Source organism: Triticum aestivum, chromosome 3B (genome assembly GCF_018294505.1).
Source record: "Triticum aestivum cultivar Chinese Spring chromosome 3B, IWGSC CS RefSeq v2.1, whole genome shotgun sequence".
NCBI lineage: Eukaryota > Viridiplantae > Streptophyta > Magnoliopsida > Poales > Poaceae > Triticum > Triticum aestivum.
In genome coordinates this window covers 845,776,634-845,795,364 of record NC_057801.1, presented here as the reverse complement: position 1 = coordinate 845,795,364, position 18,731 = coordinate 845,776,634, and the positions used below count along the sequence as shown (strand labels likewise).

Here is an 18,731-nt window from a genome sequence, read left to right as displayed (position 1 = left end):
GACTATGGAATAAGGAGTGGCAAGAGCCTAAGCTTGGGGATGCCCAAGGCACCCCAAGGCAATATTCAAGGACAACCAAAAGCCTAAGCTTGGGGATGCCCCAGAAGGCATCCCCTCTTTCATCTTTGTTCATCGATAACTTTACTTGGAGCTATATTTCTATTCACCACATGATATGTGTTTTGCTTGGAGCGTCATTTTATTTTGTTATTATATGCTTGATATTATTTAGAATAATGTTTTGCATCCTTAGTTTCAATAAAAATGTCAAGGATGGCCTTTACCATGCTTATTTTGCTAGTATACATGTTGCTCTTTGAAAACAGGAAGTTTACCGCTGTTGCAAAAATTCCCTAGAAAAGTCAGAGAATGATATAATGTTGAAACTTTTTGAATATTGAGATCTGATAAATTTATTACAGTGAGAATTTTCTTTCATAATTTTGGAGTTCGGGAAGTATGATGAATCTTGCATTCTTTACAGACTATACTGTTTTGACAGATTGCTTTTATAGTTGCATTGTTTGCATATGTTTCCTTGTTTAATGATTATATTTGAGGATAGGAGTATTGAATATGCAGAGGCATTTAGTATGCAATGTTGAATAATAATTTTAGTGATTTGTTACAGTAGAAAATGATAAGGTTTTGCATTGGTTTATACTAACCTATCTCACGAGTTCTTGTTGAGTTTGGTGTGGAAGAAGCTTTTGATAAAAAGAGAAACCATGATATGAGAGGAATTAAGGAGACACAAAAGTTCAAGCTTGGGGATGCCCAAGACACCCCAAGATAATATTTCAAGAAGTCTCGAGCATCTAAGCTTGGGGATGCCCCGGTAGGCATCCCACCTTTCTTCTTCAACAACTATCGGTTAGTATCGGTTGAGCCTAAGTTTTTTGCTTCTTCACATGAGTTGTGTTATCCTTGCATTGTCATTTTATTTTGTTTTGCTTGCTGTTTGAATACAATACCAAGATCTGAAATTCTTAAATGAGAGAGAGTCTTCATATAGTTACATAATTATTTAGCTACTCTTTGTTCTACACTTATATCTTTTTGGACTAGTTTGTCATTTACTCGTGCGCTTCACTTATATCTTATGAGTAAATTGTTGAATGAGTTGATTGTCATAAATATGAAATTAAATATGTTTCATTTGCTTATCCCATTGGGAGTAATGACTTTCTGCTACGTATGCATGCCTTTCAGATTGAAAAACATGGGCTACTTGTACGAAAGCACCATGAGAATTGTCTTAGCCCTCAGATCAGGCGTAATGTGGAGGCCTATGTCGATGACTTGGTAGTCAAGACACGGGATAAATCTACATACTTGGAAGGTGTGGCCGAAACCTTCGTAACCTACAAAAATGTGCATGAAGCTCAATCCCACCAAGTGCGTATTCGTTGTCCCGTCCTAAAAGTTGCTAAGATTTTTTGGAATTTTAGAGAAAATGTAAATATTTATTTCTTATACTTGATTTTTTATTTGCCCATATTCTATGAATACCATATCATACCTGATCCATATGCTCGATGTCTTCTCGTAATACTCCAATTCTATCTCGCTTTCCAATGTAAATCAATGTAACTATCATTGAGTGTTGCCGAGATTTGTGAAATGTTCTCTCACTCACCCTCGTCATAACTTGTTATTCTCTGTGGTGCGAATGTCATTGTTTTCTCTGGCAGTAGTTTGTCTAGAGAATGTTATCCTATTTAATTTTTCTGCATTAGTCAATAATATGCAACAAAAATTACAGGAGAAATATTGTAGCCAGAATGTGCAGCTTGATAAAACACATAGGCTCTTCTGGTGGATGCCCTGTAGCCGACAAGAAGAAGAGGGTTGGAGGAGCGTGCCACAATGACAAAATTCCTGTTGATATTTAGATTTATGCATCAGTACTTGTGTTTTTATTTATAAACATTTAACGGTGCGTAGTTTGTAATCATTGCATGCTGACACCTCAGTCTATCTTTTTTTTTGAAGGCCCGTACTTTTATTTGTATTTCAAATATCTCCATTTATTTGTATGTTCACAGCCTTTTTTGTTTCTCATACTCATGATCCTAATCTATCGGGCAAAATATTTTTGCCTAATAGACGAGACATGTCTATTGAAGTATATAGTACTTCTAGTTGACTTTCATACGTGCAAGTATCGCTGGCCTGTATAATTTTTTAGGCGTGCTGCACTTTAGCTTTCTTGGACGTTTGGGCGTCTTGGTTCATGGCCCGATGCCAAGATGAGTGTGTTTTATTGGCTGCCATGCTACAGGCGAGGGTCCGGGTGTAGTTCATGTTGCATGTTGGTATCTTTTTTAAAAAAAAATTGCACATGTATTGTATTACGGATTTTGAATTTGCTAACCACATGCCCCATGCGGTTTTTGCATGTATAGTTTTTATTTGCATATACATATGTCATATGGATGTACCTCCTCTGACGTGACTTGTTTGTACCAAATATAGTCGTATGTAATTTTTGAATCTTTTAAATCTCAGCCATTAAAAATTCTGTTAAACAGTGTCAAAATTGTAGATTATGTGAGTGCATGTGATGGCTCGTTTGTCCCTTATTTTAGTAATAGTATACACAGTAATTAATAGATAGATGTATCCAGCACAGATCGACCTTTGTATTTCATTCATATCGGTGCAATACAGATTACAACCCATTAATATTGGCCAAATAAAAATATTGACGAAATATTTAATTTCGTCCAGATCCAGGGTAGATGCAGAGCATGTACCAAAGATTGACGCGACGACTTCATTTCAAATCAAAAAAAAAAATAGATTAACGCGAAGACTTAAGTAGAAGATGCATATGTAAACTAGGCATACGAAACTAGTGTCCATATGCACTGGACTCGGGCTCTCAGTACGGGAAGCCGGCGTTGGGTTGATGGAGCCCCTGCTGCACCGTCTCCATCCCGGCAGTGAACTCCGGACACGGCAGCATCACATCAAGCCATTGATCTATCTCCTTGTCTAGCCCTGCGTCGAACCCCGGCGGCTTAGGCATCGTCATCTGCATCTGCTCCGTATCTATCCCGGCGGCCAACCCCGGCGGCGGAGGCATCTCCTGCACATCCATCCGGGCGGCGACCACCTGAGACGGAGGCAGCGGCGCCATCACCATCTGCTGCATATCCATCGCGGCCTCGAACCCCTGCTCCTATGGCGGAGGCGCCAGAAACTGCAACTCCATCCCGTCGTTGGCGGTGCCACTGCTGCTACCGTACTCGAAGGTGCTGCCACCGAAGATCCGGGGCGGCGGCGGCGGGGCCACCTCCGCCATGCGGCTCATGTGGGCGTGCAACGCCTCGAGCAGAACCTGGTTGGCGCGATCGCAGACGCGTCCTTCATCTGCATCAGCGCGGCGAAGAAGGCCGCCATGTCCTCGTCTCCCATGTCGCGCGCCTTGGGGTCGAACCAAGCCGCTATCTGGTCCCCCGCAGAGCGCTCTTTCGCCATGGCCTTGTCCGTGCGCTTGGTCCGCTTCTTCAACTCGGCCAGCTCCGTGCGCAGCTCGTCGAACTCCTGCTGCAGCTTCTCGAGCTTCTCGTCTTCGCCGGCAGCGCCCTCCCCCGCGAGCAAGCGGTCGTCGGCAGCGCCCTCCTCCCTCGCGCCAGCCCCCGCAGCCTCCCCCGCCAGGAAGCGTTCCACGACGGAGTCGACGGAGGGGTGGCCGAAGGAGAAGGCCCTGCCGCGGGGAGAGAAGGCGAGGGCGGCCACCTGGGCGCCGGTCAGGACCGCCAAATCCGTGGCCTTGCTGAAGAACCCCTGGCGGCGCTTGGAGTAGCAGACGAACCGGGCATCCTCCTGCTCGATCCGGCGGATGACGATCTTCTTCCGGCCGCTGCCACCTCTCCGGTTGGGCGCCGCCATTGCTCGCTTGTTCGGTGGCTAGCAAAGCGTCCGGAGAGGAATCCCTTCTTCGCTGGGCTACGTACATTAAAACTGGTGATTGGCAATGAGATACGATTGGGTATGCGCTGAGCTGTATACATGAAACTCACGCGTCAAAGGATAACTACGTACACCCTATTATTTAGAAACTATTCCTTCGCACCCACCAACGACCTTGCACGACAACAAATCACAGTAAACCATGCAACATACCGCGTCCTCCAAGCCCGATAGTTCGGTCCACCAACAAATCGGTTTGGTTCGGTTCTGTTCCCTTATAACCCAAGTCACCTAATACTTTTGGGGGAGGTAGAAATCGAGAGTCAAAAGCTTGGGCAAGTAAAGTAAATACGAGGTGATGACCAAATCAACCGTAAGATGCATACCGCACAATGGTTCTGGCCGGAGGAATTAATGGTAAGAGGAAATGACAGACGCGTCGTCGTCCTCGGAGCTCCTGTCCCGCGAAAGAGCAGCGGTGCTCGTGAGCAGACCAACGCAAAAGAGCGATGAGCACACCAGAGCCATGGGTGCCGCTGGCCGCCAACGCTCAGTTTGCGTGAGTTGAGAAAAAAGGAGGCCGCGGTGCTAGCTGTGCAATTGAGCGAGAATTGTTGTTCGAGTTCCAAAGGTAGACTAACTCCGATCAGTCCATCTCTCTTATCACATGTGAGTATCCACAAAAGCTGTGTGGGCAAAACACCGCCCCTTATCGAAGAGCCAAAACTTCAGCAATGAATGGGTCTAAGACTCCTCAAGCCCCGAGGAACGCCGGATGAGACCGGGCTACACCTCCCGCTCCTAATTTCATGCAAACAAACTTTTCTGTATGAGTTGGACGTACGAGCCAAATTTTGAGATGGTGCGTCAAACATTTTCTTAATCAATTGGACGTACGAGCCAAGTTTTTTTTTTGTTGTTTTGAGGGGAGGGGACGTATGAGCCAAGCTTTGAGATGGTGCGTCCAATGAACCTTTTTTCCTTTTCACAAAAAAACTCATGGATCGTCGATCGCGTTTTGACTTGGATCCAAAACAAATCCTATGTGAGTTGTTTTGGAACTCTTTTCCTTTCTTTTTTATGGTGATCGAGACTTGAATTTGTTTTTTTTAACCCAAGCAGGATACCGTGGCCTCACCATTGTCCCACCGACGTCTTCGTCCAGCCAAATCTAATTCGGATTGCTCTACTGGGTCAAAAAACAAGGGATCGGCATGTTGTATGTATCCTTCGCCCTTATTTTAAGTTCAGGGAGCAGGGATAACATTTCATGCACCCATTTAATCACCTGCACCGGATCATACCCATCACGATCACCGATTGCGACAAGACCAAAGAGTAAACTGTATAATTAATAAATGGGGATGATCTTGCATCTATCACCATCTGAAAACATCTTATCCAGCAAGATATCGATGGATCTAGCCTCGGTAAATGAAGATCAAACCGATCCTTAACATCAGTCCAGAACTTGTTTGCGTGAATGCAGCGGATGAGCGCCATTAGTCTTTGTGCGTGTGTGCACGTGTAGAAGTATTAATTATTAAATTAATTCTACTTGGTACATACTGGTCAATCAATAAGGGCCGTCGGATCGGCCCAAGGGAGGCGGGATCGGAGAGCAATCCGTGGGATGGGGTGATTGACCAATCGCAAGCAAGCAGCAAAACTATCAATTCTTTTCTTTTCATTCACTCACAAGGAAAGGAAAGAAAAGAAAAGAAAAGAAAAGAAAAGAAAAGAAAAGAATCCCCAAACGACGCAGCGCCTCGATTCATTCATTCATTCATTCATTCCGTTCCCTTCCACACATCGCCGCCTCGTCTCCCACATCGCCGCCGGCCATGGCCTCCGCCTTCTCCCTCTTCCTCTCCCTCATCGCCGCCGCCCCCACCCTCTCCTCCTCCTCCTCCCCTCCCCTCTCATCACAAGAGAAGAGAAGAGAAGAGAAGAGAAGAGGTCAGGCGGCGGCGGCGGCGGCCCAGATCCGCCACGGTAGCCCAGGGCCTCGACGGCCAGCGCGCGCCGGGACATTGCCTCCGACGACGCGGCCGTCAATCCAAGGTACTCGACGGGGATGCAGCTTCCTTGTGCTCTGCTCGTCCGGGCGGTTCCGCGCCCGACCGCCATGGAGCTTCCTCTTCCTCCACCTGCTCCGCGATTTGCACCACGCAGCTACTCTCTCGCCCGCCCACCTTCCCTCATTTGGTTTCCTTCCTTCCTTCCTTCCTTCCTTCCTTCCTCCGTGTCTGCTCGGCTAGGGTTCGTTCGCTGCTGGTGCTGCCTGCGCCTCTGGTCTGGTGGATTAATTAAATCTCACGCCTTGTGCCTTGTTGGTTGGTGGAGATCGGTTCCTTCCTCATTTTGATTTTGATTTTGATTTGTTGGACACACTAGAAACTGGATCAACAAGATTGGCCGTGTGTAATGAGGATTGGGGGGGATGTACACCAGTACGAGTAGGTTTCATATCTTCAAATGCAATGAGTAGAGATTCATCAAATTCCTCCTCCTCACTTGTTATGTCCAATTTGCTTGCTGCACTATATTGGACGTGTGAAAACTGAAACTTTGATCTAATATGATTTTCGCTGTGCATTTCCCTTAAATCTGTCTAGACCAGCAAATCGATCGATCCAAGTGAGAAATTAACAAAGTATCGGTTGAACTACACCGAGCTCCACCAGCCCTGCTTGTTTATTCTACCCAACCACTTGCTGTTTATTCTACGTTGCGGCTCTAGTTCATCAATTGCATGCCTACAGCTAGTCAGTTATATCATACAATTTTATATTGCCGCGCCAGCGCTTTTCATACATTTCTTTATGGCTTATTGTTGTAAGCACCAGAATCAAATAAAACATATTTATTGCGGTGATGGCTGCAAGATAGTATTTGCCATGTATTTGCCCCTCTGCTAGTTTTTAATTTATTGCAAGATAGCGATTTTGTTCTGTTAGCATTTCTCCGAGGATTAATAAAACAAGGATGTGCTATGCCTTTCATGATGGAATCCTAAGATTTTAGCGGTCTAACTCGCTCTAGTGAAATTATTTCCATTTTCTAACTATTGCCCACTGCCATTGCATATATGTCTATCTTATTATCAGTGTAAGAAGATCATTTTGTACTAACTTAGCTTAAACTGTAATTATGAAAAAGTTCCCTTTTTTAGACAAGAATGTTCGCCGAATATTGACTAGCTGCATGGCAGGTGGACCGTGGCTGCTCCGAGCGGTTGACTTTACCACTTGAGCTTACTTGGAGTTCACCTTTTGCAAAGTGGCATCCTCAAGATGCCGCGTGATATTCGGCATCGGCTACAACTGCGATGAGTAAGTCCTCTGTCCCCTCTCTACCCTGCTGGCCGTCGACACGAAGGTGTTGCTTCTGGTGATTTGCTTTTAGTGGTGATGCTATTTAAGCCCTGGTTGTGGTTTTCGCGTCCTGTTTATGCCCATGCTATGGTTAATCATAGGGTTCCTGGTTAGCACTGCCGTTGAATTTATTTGATTTCTCACAGCCTATAATCATGGTTTCAGTTTACCACTATAAACTGGTTGTGCTTCTTATGAAGTTTACTTGGCCTAGGTTTGGTTATAGGGTCCTGGTTATGTCTGCCTTAAGTACATATATGTGGTCTGGTGGTTATGCATTATTTGCTTGCTGTTAATATTTTTGATAGGGGTTTTCTTAGTTTTGGAGTTAAAACATACTACTATCTACTCCATGATACTTGAGGCATCATTCTTTTTGATTGACGGTGTTATTTCATTCATATGGTCTTGAGCGTTGGTAATGCTGTCTTTTATAGCAGGTTATTTGTTTCCCAGACAACGTGAGCAAAAACGTACCAAAAATAGAGATGAAACAATATGGTGTTCATTATTAGGGGAAAGTTTCATTGCATTTAGTACAACACTGATGTTGGTTTCTGAGTCAGGAAGCTAGCTAGTTATTTTGTCTAGTATCTCCTGGTCTGATTTGTTTAGGCTCACAATGAGCTCCAGCAGCCCTGTTCGTAGTCAGTCGCGTGTGCCACCTTCAACCCAAGATCCAACCCCTCCAGCTTTAACCCATCATCCGCTGCCACTACTGCTAAAGGCTGGATGTCTAGTGCATGTTTAGTTGAGGTAGAAATATTCTACCCTACCACTTGTTGTTTATTGTACATGGCGGCTGTAATTCATCAACGGATCCCTGCAGCAAGTCAGTTATATCAAACACATTTTATATTGCCGTGCCAGTGATTTTCATATTTTTTTGATGGCTTATTGTTGTAAGCACCAGAATCTAAGACATATGTAATGCGGTGATGGCTGCATGACCGATTGTTTCTCGGTTCTTCACCATGTTTTTGCCCCTTTGCCATATTTTTTTATTGTAAGAGAGCTTCTTGTCCTGTTCGCATTCGCTTAGGATTAATAAAACAATGATGTACTATGTTATTCATGATGGGATCCTGAGATTTTAGCGACCTAACTCACTGTAGTAGAATTATTTCAATTTTCCAACCATTGCCCAGCACATGTCTTATTATCAACATAAGAAATCATTTTGTATTTACTGAGTTTGAACTGCCATTATTAAAAAGTTCCCTTTTTTTAGATAAGACTGTTCACCGAATATTGACTAACTGCATGGCAGGTGGACCGCGATCGCTCCGAACGTTGAATTCACCACTTGGAACTTACTTGGAGTTCACCTTTTGCAAAGTGGGATCCTCAAGAAGGCGTGTGATCTTGGCACTAGTTAATACTCTGATGGGTAAGTCCTCTGTCCCCTCTCTATCGTGCTGGCCATCAAGCCGAAGGTGTTGCTTGTGGTCATTTGGTTTTAGTGGTGATTCTGTTCAAGCCCTGCAGCTAAGTTATATCGTACAATTTATATTGTTGCGCTAGTGTTTTTCATATATTTGTTGATGGCTTATTGTTGTAAGCACCTGAATCTAATAAGACATATGTAATGTGGTGATCGCTGCATGACCATTTGTTACTTGGTTCTTCACCATGTATTTGCCCCTCTGCCATTTTTTAAATGATAGCTCATGTCCTGTTTGCATTCGCCGAGGCGAGGATTAATAAAACAATGATGTACTATGCCTTTCATGATGGTATCCTGAGATTTTAGCGGTCACTGCCACTGCATCTGTCTGCCTTATTATCAGTATAATAAATTGTTTTGTATTTACTGAGTTGAAACTGTAATTATGGAAAAGTTCCTTTTTTTAAGGTGAGATTATTCAGCGAATATTGACTAGCTCCATGGCAGGTGGACCATGGTGGCTCCAAACGGTTGAATTCGCCAATTGAACTTACTTGGAATTTACCTCAAGAAGGTGTGTGATATTTGGAATCGGCTACAACTGCGAATAGTAAGTCCCCTGTCCCCTCTCTACCATGCTGGCCATCGAGCCAAAGGCGTTTCTTTTGGTGATTTGCCTCTTGGTGGTGAAGCTGTTCAAGCCCTGGTTGTGGTTTTGGCATCCTGTATATGCCATGCCTTGGTTGATTACGGGCTTCCTGGTTAGCAGTGACGTTGATTTCATTTGATTTCTCGCTGCCTATAATCATGGTTTCAGTTTATCACTATAAACTGGTTGCGGTTGCTATGAAGTTTACATGGCCTAGGTTTGGTTATAGGGTTCCTGGTTATGTCTAACATAAGTTCATGTCCGTGGTCTGGTGGTTATGCATGATTTGCTCGCTGTTAATATTTTGATAGGGGTATTCTTTGTTTTGGAGTTAAATCATGCCACTGTCTACTCCATGGCACTTGAGGCATCATTCTTTTTGCTTGATGTTGTGATTATATTCATATGGTCTTGAGCGTTGGTAACACAGTCGTTGATAGCCGGTTATTTGTTTCCCAGACAACCTGAGGAAAACCATATCAAAAACAGAGATGAAAATATATGGTGTTCATTTTTAGGGGGAATTTCATTGCATTTAGTACAAAGCTGATGTTAGTTTCGGAGTCAGGAAGCTAGATAGTTATTATGTCTAGTATATCCTGGTCTAATTTGTTTAGGCTCACAATGAGCTCCACCATCGCTGCTCATAGTCAGTCGTGTGTGCCACCTTAAACCCAAGACCACTTGTCCAGCTTTAACCCATCTTCCGCTGCCACTACTGCTAGGTGCTAGCTGAAGGCTGGATGCCTAGTGTATGTTTAGTTGAGGTAGAAATATCGTACAATTTTATATTTACGCGCTAGTGCTTTTCATATATTTGTTGATGGCTTATTGTTGTATAAGCACCAGAATCTAATAAGACATGTAATGCGGTGATGGCTGCATGACGATTTGTTACTTGGTTCTTTGCCATGTATTTGCCCCTCTGCCATTTTTTATGGCAAGATAGCTCTTGTCCTGTTAGCATTCCCCAAGGATTAATAAAACGATGATGCACTATGCCTTTCATGATGGAATCCTGAGATTTTAGTGGTCTAATTCACTCTAGTAGAATTTTCTAACCATTTCCCACTGCCACTCCATATATCTGCTTTATTATCAGTAGAAGAAACCGTTTTGTATTTACTGAGCTTAAACTGTAATTATGAAAAAGTTCCCCTTTTTATAAGAATGTTCACCGAATATTGACTAGCTACATGGCAGGTGGACCGAGCCTCCAAATGGTTGAATTTACCAGTTGAACGTACTTGGAATTCACGTTTTGCAAAGTGGCATCCTCAAGAAGGCATGTGATATTCGGCATCGGCTACAACTGCGATGAGTAAATCCTCTGTCCCCTCTCTATCGTGCTGGCCATCGGACGAAGGTGTTGCTTCTGGTGATTTGCATTTAGTGGTGATGCTGTTCATGTCCGTGGTCTAGTGGTTATGCATGATTTGCTCACTGTTAATATTTTGATAGGGGTTTTCTTAGTTTTGGAGTTAAATCATGCTACTGTCATTGATAGCAGGTTATTGAGGCATAATTCTTTTTGCTTGATGTTGTGATTTTATTCATATTTCTTGACTCTTGAGCGTTTGTAACACTGTCGTTGGTAGCAGATTATTTGTTTCACGGACAACCAGAGCTAAAATTTACCAAAAACAGAGTTGAAAGTATATGGTGTTCATTATTAGGGGGGAGTGTCATTGCAATTAGTACATCGCTTATGTTGGTTCCTAAGTCTGGAAGCTAGCTAGTTATTATGTCTGTTATCTCTTGGTCTGGTTTGTTTAGGCTCACAATGAGCTCCACCAGCCCTGCTCGTAGTCAGTCGCGTGTGCCACCTTCAACCCAAGATCCACCCGTCCAGCTTTAACCCATCATCCGCTGCCACTACTGCTAGGTGATGGGGAACGTAGTAATTTCCAAAAATTTCCTACGCACACGCAAGATCATGGTGATGACATAGCAACGAGAGGGGAGAGTGTTCGTCCACGTACCCTCGTAGACCGTAAGCGGAAGCGTTATGACAACGCGGTTGATGTAGTCGTACGTCTTCACGATCCGACCGATCCAAGTACCGAACGTACGGCACCTCCGAGTTCAGCACACGTTCAGCTCGATGACGATCTCCGGCCTCCGATCCAGCCGAGCTCCGGAGATGAGTTCCGTCAGCACGACGGCGTGGTGACGATGATGATGTTCTACCGGCGCAGGGCTTCGCCTAAACTCCGCGACGATATGACCGAGGTGGAATATGGTGGAAGGGGGCACCGCACACGGCTAAGGAACGATCCGTAGATCAACTTGTGTGTCCATGGGGTGCCCCCTGCCCCCGTATATAAAGGAGGGAGGGAGGAGGAGGCCGGCCCTCTACTAGGGGCGCGCCATGGGGAGTCCTACTCCCACCGGGAGTAGGATTCCCCCTTTCCTAGTCCAACTAGGAGTCCTTCCATGTATTAGGAGTAGGAGACAAGGAAGGGGAAGAGAGAGGGAAGGAAGGAGGGGGTGCGGCCCCTCCCCCTAGTCCAATTCGGACTAGGCCATGGGGGGGGGGGCGCGGCCTGCCCTAGGCAGCCCCTCTCTCTTTCCCGCAGGGCCCAATAAGGCCCAATACTTCTCCCCGGCGAATTCCCGTAACTCTCCGGTACTCCGAAAAATACCCGAATCACTCGGAACCTTTCCGAACTCCGAATATAGTCGTCCAATATATCGATCTTTACGTCTCGACCATTTCGAGACTCCTCGTCATGTCCCCGATCTCATCCGGGACTCCGAACTCCTTCGGTACATTAAAACTCATAAACTCATAATATAACTGTCATCGAAACCTTAAGCGTGCGGACCCTACGGGTTCGAGAACTATGTAGACATGACCTAGAACTATTCTCGGTCAATAACCAATAGCGGGACCTGGATGCCCATATTGGCTCCTACATATTCTACGAAGATCTTTATCGGTCAAACCGCATAACAACATACGTTGTTCCCTTTGTCATCGGTATGTTACTTGCCCGAGATTCGATCGTCGGTATCCAATACCTAGTTCAATCTCGTCACCGGCAAGTCTCTTTACTCGTTCTGTAATGCATCATCCCGTAACCAACTCATTGGTTACATTGCTTGCAAGGCTTATAATGATGTGCATTACCGAGAGGGCCCAGAGATACCTCTCCGACAATCGGAGTGACAAAACCTAATCTCGAAATACGCCAACTCAACATGTACCTTCGGAGACACCTGTAGTACTCCTTTATAATCACCCAGTTACGTTGTGACGTTTGGTAGTACCCAAAGTGTTCCTCCGGTAAACGGGAGTTGCATAATCTCATAGTTACAGGAACATGTATAAGTCATGAAGAAAGCAATAGCAACATACTAAACGATCAAGTGCTAAGCTAACGGAATGGGTCAAGTCAATCACATCATTCTCCTAATGATGTGATCCCGTTAATCAAATGACAACTCTTTTGTCCATGGCTAGGAAACATAACCATCTCTGATAAACGAGCTAGTCAAGTAGAGGCATACTAGTGACACTATGTTTGTCTATGTATTCACACATGTATTATGTTTCCGGTTAATACAATTCTAGCATGAATAATAAACATTTATCATGAAATAAGGAAATAAATAATAACTTTATTATTGCCTCTAGGGCATATTTCCTTCAGTCTCCCACTTGCACTAGAGTCAATAATCTAGTTCACATCGCCATGTGATTTAACACCAATATTCATATCTGTATATGATTAACACCCATAGTTCACATCATCATGTGACCAACATCCAAAGGGTTTACTAGAGTCAATAATCTAGTTCACATCGCTATGTGATTAACACCCAAAGAGTACTAAGGTGTGATCATGTTTTGCTCGTGAGAGAAGCTCAGTCAACGGGTCTGTCACATTCAGAGCCGTATGTATTTTGCAAATATTCTATGTCTACAATGCTCTGCACGGAGCTACCCTAGCTAATCGCTCCCACTTTCAATATGTATCCAGATTGAGACTTAGAGTCATCTGGATCGGTGTGAAAACTTGCACCGAGATAACTTTTACGACGGGCTCTTTTATCACCTCCATAATCGAGAAATATTTCCTTAGTCCTCACTAAGGATATTCTTGACCAATGTCCAGTGATCTACTCCTAGATCACTATTGTACTCCCTTGTCAAATACAGAGCAAGGTATACAATAGGTCTGGTACATAGCATAGCATACTTTATAGAACCTATGACTGAGGCATAGGGAATGACTTTTCATTCTCTTTCTATTTTCTGCTGTGGTCGGGATTTGAGTCTTACTCAATTTCATACCTTTGCAACACAGGCAAGAACTCTTTCTTTGACTGTTCCATTTTGAACTACTTCAAAATCTTTTCAAGGTATGTACTCATTGAAAATCTTATCAAGCGTCTTGATCTATCTCAATAGATCTTGATGCTCAATATGTATGTAGCTTTACTGAGGTCTTTCTTCGAAAAACTCTTATTCAAGTATCCTTTCATGCTTTGCAGAATAATTCTACATTATTTCCGATCAGCAATATGTCATTCACATATACTTATCAGAAATGCTGTAGTGCTCCCACTCACATTCTTGTAAATACAGGCTTCACCGCAAGTCTGTATAATACTATATGCTTTGATCAACTTATCAAAGCGTATATTCCAACTCTGAGATGCTTGCACCAGTCCATAGATGGATCGCTGGAGCTTGCACATTTTGTTAGCACCTTTAGGATTGACAAAACCTTCTGGTTGTATCATATACAACTCTTCTTTAATAAATTCACTAAGAAATGTAGTTTTGACATCCATTTGCCAAATTTCATAAAATGTGGCAATTGCTAACATGATTCGGACAGACTTTTAAGCATTGATACGAGTAAGAAAATCTCATCGTATTCAACACCTTGAACTTTGTCAAAAACCTTTTTCGACAAGTCTAGCTTTGTAGATAGTAACACTACTATCAACGTCCGTCTTCCTCTTGAAGATCCATTTATTCTTAATGACTCACCGATCATCGGGCAAGTCAATCAAAGTCTACACTTTGTTCTCATACATGGATCATATCTTAGATTTCATGGCCTCAAGCCATTTCGTGGAATCTGGGCTCATCATCGCTTCCTCATAGTTCGTAGGTTCATCATGGTCTAGTAACATGACTTCCAGAACATGATTACCGTACCACTCTGGTGCGGATCTTACTCTGGAAGACCTACGAGGTTTGGTAGCAACTTGATCTGAAGTTTGATGATCATCATCATTAACTTCCTCACTAATTGGTGTAGGAATCACTGGAACTGATTTTTGTGATGAACTACTTTCCAATAAGGGAGAAGGTACAATTACCTCATCAAGTTCTACTTCCCTCCCACTCACTTCTTTCGAGAGAAACTCCTTTTCTGGAAAGGATCCATTTTAGCAACGAATGTCTTGCCTTCGGATTTGTGATAGAAGGTGTACCCAACAATTTCCTTTGGGTATTCTATGAAGACGCACTTCTCCGATTTGGGTTCGAGCTTATCAGGATGAAACTTTTCACATAAGCATCGCAGCCCCAAACTTTAAGAAACAACAGCTTAGGTTTACTGCTAAACCATAGTTCATACGGTGTCGTCTCAACGGATTTAGATGGTGCCCTATTTTAAAATGTGAATGCAGCTGTCTCTAATGCATAACCCCAAAACGATAGTGGTAAAGAGACATCATAGATCGCACCATATCAAATAAAGTGCGGTTACGACGTTCGGACACACCATAACGATGTGGTGTTCCAGGTGGCGTGAGCTGTGAAACTATTCCACATTGTTTTAATTGAAGACCAAACTCGTAACTCAAATATTTGTCTCCGCGATCAGATCGCAGAAACTTTATTTTCTTGTTACGATGATTTTCCACTTCACTCTGAAATTCTTTGAACCTTTCAACTATTTCAGACTTATGTTTCATCAAGTAGATATACCCATATCTGCTCAAATCATCTTGTGAAGGTCAGAAAATAACGATACTTGCCACGAGCATCAACACTCATTGGATCGCATACATCGGTATGTATTATTTCCAATAAGTCAGTAGCTTCGTTCCATTGTTCCGGAGAACGGAGTTTTAGTCATCTTGCCCAAAGGCACGGTTCGCAAGCATCAAATGATTCATAACCAAGTGATTCCGAAAATCCATCTTTATGGAGTTTCTTCATGCGCTTTACACCGATATGACCCAAACGGCAGTGCCACAAATAAGTTGCACTATCATTATTAACTTTGCATCTTTTGGCCTCAATATTATGAATATGTGTATCACTACGATCGAGATCCAACAAACTATTTTCATTGGGTGTATGACCATTGAAGGTTTTATTCATGTAAACAGAACAACAATTATTCTCTGACTTTAAATGAATAACCGTATTGCAATAAACATGATCAAATCATATTCATGCTCAACGCAAACGCCAAATAACATTTATTTAGGTTTAACACTAATCCCGAAAGTATAGGGAGTGTGCGATGATGATCATATCAATCTTGGAACTACTTCCAACACTCATCGTCACTTCCCCTTCAACTAGTCTCTGTTTATTCTGCAACTCCTGTTTCGAGTTACTAATCTTAGCAACCGAACAAGTATCAAATACTCAGGGGCTACTATAAACACTAGTAAGGCACACATCAATAACCTGTATATCAAATATACCCTTGTTCACTTTGCCATCCTTCTTATCCACCAAATATTCAGGGCATTTCCGCTTCCAGTGACCATTTCCTTTGCAGTGTAAGCACTCAGTTTCAGGCTTTGGTCCAGCTTTGGTCTTCTTCACGGGAGTGACAACTTGCTTGTCATTCTACTTGAAGTTCCCTTTCTTTCCCTTTGCCCTTTTCTTGAAACTAGTGATCTTGTTAACCATCAACACTTGATGCTCTTTCTTGATTTCTACCTTCGTTGATTTCAACATCACGAAGAGCTCGGGAATCGTTTTCGTCATCCCTTGCATACTATAGTTCATCACGAAGTTCTAGTAACTTAGTGATGGTGACTAGAGAATTCTGTCAATCACTATCTTATCTGGAAGATTAACTCCCACTTGATTCAAGCGATTGAAGTACCCAGACAATCTGAGCACATGCTCACTAGTTGAGCGATTCTCCTCCATCTTTTAGCTATAGAACTTGTTGGAGACTTCATATCTCTCAACTCGGGTATTTGCTTGAAATATTAACTTCAATTCCTGGAACATCTCATATGGTCCATGACGTTCAAAACGTCTTTGAAGTCCCGATTCTAAGCCGTTAAGCATGGTGCACTAAACTATCAAGTAGTCATCATATTGAGCTAGCCAAACGTTCATAACGTCTGCATCTGCTCCTGCAATAGGTCTGTCACCTAGCGGTGCATCAAGGACATAATTCTTCTGCGCAGCAATGAGGATAAACCTCAGATCACGGATCCAATCCGCATCATTGCTACTAACATCTTTCAACACAATTTTCTCTAGGAACATATCAAAATAAACATATGAAAGCAACAACGCGAGCTATTGATCTACAACATAATTTGCAAAATACTACCAGGACTAAGTTCATGATAAATTTAAGTTCAATTAATCATATTACTTAAGAACTCCCACTTAGACAGACATCTCTCTAGTCATCTAAGTGATCACGTGATCCAAATCAACTAAACCATGTCCGATCATCACGTGAGATGGAGTAGTTTTCAATGGTGAACATCACTATGTTGATCATATCTACTATATGATTCACGCTCGACCTTTCGGTCTCCGTGTTCCGAGGCCATATCTGTATATGCTAGGCTCGTCAAGTATAACCTGAGTATTCCGCGTGTGCAACTGTTTTGCACCCGTTGTATTTGAACGTAGAGCCTATCACACCCGATCATCACGTGGTGTCTCAGCACGAAGAACTTTCGCAACGGTGCATACTCAGGGAGAACACTTCTTGATAATTAGTGAGAGATCATCTTAAAATGCTACCGTCAATCAAAGCAAGATAAGATGCATAAAGGATAAACATCACATGCAATCAATATAAGTGATATGATATGGCCATCATCATCTTGTGCTTGTGATCTCCATCTCCGAAGCACCGTCATGATCACCATCGTCACCGGCGCGACACCTTGATCTCCATCGTAGCATCGTTGTCGTTTACGCCATCTATTGCTTCTACGACTATCGCTACCGCTTAGTGATAAAGTAAAGCAATTACAGGGCGTTTGCATTTCATACAATAAAGCGACAACCATATGGCTCCTGCCAGTTGCCGATAACTTCGGTTACAAAACATGATCATCTCATACAATAAAATATAGCATCACGTCTTGACCATATCACATCACAACATGCCCTGCAAAAACAAGTTAGACGTCCTCTACTTTGTTGTTGCAAATTTTACGTGGCTGCTACGGGCTTAGCAAGAACCGTTCTTACCTACGCATCAAAACCACAACGATAGTTTGTCAAATAGACTCCGTTTTAACCTTCACAAGGACCGGGCGTAGCCACACTCGGTTCAACTAAAGTGAGAGAGACAGACACCCGCCAGCCACCTTTAAGCACGAGTGCTCGTAACGGTGAAACCAGTCTCGCGTAAGCGTACGCGTAATGTCGGTCCGGGCCGCTTCATCTCACAATACCGCTGAACCAAAGAATGACATGCTGGTAGGCAGTATGACTTATATCGTCCACAACTCACTTGTGTTCTACTCGTGCATATAACATCAACGCATAAAACCTAGGCTCGGATGCCACTGTTGAGGAACGTAGTAATTTAAAAAAAAATTCCTACGCACACGCAAGATCATGGTGATGACATAGCAACGAGAGGGGAGAGTGTTCGTCCACGTACCCTCGTAGAACGTAAGCGGAAGCGTTATGACAACGCGGTTGATGTAGTCGTACGTCTCCACGATCCGACCGATCCAAGTACCGAACGTACGGCACCTCCGAGTTCTGCACACGTTCAGCTCGATGACGATCTCCGGCCTCCGATCCAGCCGAGCTCCGGAGATGAGTTCCGTCAGCACGACGGCGTGGTGACGATGATGATGTTCTACCGGCGCAGGGCTTCGCCTAAACTCCACGACGATATGACCGAGGTAGAATATGGTGGAGGGGGGCACCGCACACGGCTAAGGAACGATCCGTAGATCAACTTGTGTGTCTATGGGGTGCCCCCTGCCCCCGTATATAAAGGAGGGAGGGAGGAGGAGGCCGGCCCTAGGAGGGGCGCGCCATGGGGAGTCCTACTCCCACCGGGAGTAGAATTCCCCCTTTCCTAGTCCAACTAGGGGTCCTTCCATGTAGTAGGAGTAGGAGACAAGGAAGGGGAAGAGAGAAGGGAAGGAAGGAGGGGGTGCGGCCCCTCCCCCTAGTCCAATTCGGACTAGG

At 43.7% G+C, this 18,731-nt stretch overlaps 1 pseudogene; it reads right to left on the bottom strand.

Moving 5' to 3' along the window:
• Positions 1–2,699: 2,699 nt before the first annotated feature.
• On the bottom strand, positions 2,700–3,900 carry LOC123067069 (agamous-like MADS-box protein AGL28; annotated as a pseudogene).
• Between the last annotated feature and the right edge of the window lie 14,831 nt (positions 3,901–18,731).